We start from the raw sequence: 1828 nt of genomic DNA, 5'->3' as shown, positions 1-1828 counted from the left end.
CGAGGACGCTGAAAAGAAAACAGTGGCTTCCGTGTTAAATGAGCTTCTGCAACCAAATGGGAACCACTGAAAAACACATTCGGAAAATGTAACATTTGGACTGCTGGAATTTGAAAATGTTACGAGTTTTAAAAATGTAACATCAGAACGCTGGAATTCTTACAAGCTCTAAAAACGTAACACCAGCTGCTGTAATTGTTACAATTTCTAGAAATGGAACGCCGGGCTACTAGAATTGTCTAAAAATGAATCACTTTGCTGCCAGAATGGTTACAAGTAAGTTTTAAAAATGTAACATCAGGGAGCTGGAATCATTACATATTCTAAAAAAGGTAACGGCAGAATGATGGAATTGTTACCAGTTTTAAAATGTAACACTGAGCTTCCAGAATTGTTACAAGTTCTAGAAATGTAACGCTGGTCTGCTAGAGTTATTACAAGTTGTACAAAATGTAACACCAAGCAGCCAAATTATTATAGGCTTTGGAAAAGTTTAGAACACGAGGCTTCTGAATTGTTATTATAGTTTAAAAACGTAACGCTGTTACAGCAGGCAGTTTAAAAAGTGTTACAGGTTCTAAAAGTGTTACAGTTCTAAAGCGTAACACTGATGTAACACTGATTTTAAAAATGTTAACCCCTGGCTGCCGGAATTGTTACATTTCATTCAACAAGTTGTTTAGGTGAAATATGATTATTAATTTAGAACAGAGTGTTTAGCTATTACTACGGGGCCATCGAGAATCTACATTTTTTCAGTCCAAATGTCCGCGTAACATTACACACTCCACTGAACGCGCAGCACCATCCATCGTTCTTCATCGCGCAAAGCCCGTCTCCATCGCAAACGGCAAAGCGGAGACAACGAACCTTTCCTCAAAGCCTCGTCGGTAACTACGGAATTTTACCAAGACGCAATCCTTCGGGTGACCTTTGCCCTAGCGACGTCATTGGTCGTGTTTGTCACAGTCGTCGTCCAGGCAACCGTTCATGCGGTGCGAGTCGTCTCCGAAGGCGCCTTGAGACTGCAGCAGCTCAAACTCCTCGTCCAGAAAGTCCAGCGAGTTGTTGCTCGGCAGGCCGCGGATGGTGAACTTGTGCGACACTTTGGCCCACTGCTCACGGTTCGCCGCCACTCGCTCGAAAAGCTCCCGCCTTAACGCGGGAAAATCTCCTGCAGGAGCCTGAAAGAAAGCCAGAGTTGCATTTAGAAAATGTGCAGAAACCATCCTTAAAGGTATGTTTGTGGAAAAAGACAGCAATACACTGTATGGGTCGAAATGATCCATTTTACTTTTATGCCAAAAATCATTGGGATATTAAGTAAAGATCACGTTGCATGAAGATATTTAGTAGAGTGAATATATCAAAACTTCCTGATTAGTAATATGCATCGCTGAGAACTTCATTTGAACAACTTTAAAGGAGATTTTCTCAGTGTTTAGATTTTTTTTGCTCCCTCAGATTCCAGATTTTCGAACAGTTCAGACACATATTGTCCGATCATAAACCACACATCAATGCAAAGGTCATTCAGCGTCACACGCATGAAACGAGAGGTTCTCTGACTTGTATATTGGCATGGCGATGTGCTCCATGAAGCTGATCTGGAGTTCAGGGATGTAGGCTTTCTCCCGATCCATCATCTCACTGGGTCTGTTCCCCATCGCCTTCTCCTGAACACCACAGTCACGTCAATCATCCATTTATAAAGCAAAATAGAAATAATGCATTTCTACATTTGTTTGGTGAATCAAACTTTTTAATTTGCTAATTAAAAATAGTTGTTCTACCTGTATTTTGACATTAACTTATAATTGTTCTGTTA

General features: G+C 40.8%; 1 pseudogene; it reads right to left on the bottom strand.

Moving 5' to 3' along the window:
• Positions 1-700: 700 nt before the first annotated feature.
• Positions 701-1828, bottom strand: part of LOC122332989 — a 17128-nt pseudogene continuing 16000 nt past the window's right edge.

This window comes from Puntigrus tetrazona, unplaced genomic scaffold (assembly GCF_018831695.1).
Source record: "Puntigrus tetrazona isolate hp1 unplaced genomic scaffold, ASM1883169v1 S000000151, whole genome shotgun sequence".
NCBI classification, from domain to species: Eukaryota; Metazoa; Chordata; class Actinopteri; order Cypriniformes; family Cyprinidae; genus Puntigrus; species Puntigrus tetrazona.
The sequence above is the reverse complement of the archived record's forward strand: the minus strand, read 5'-3'. Positions and strand labels throughout refer to the sequence as shown.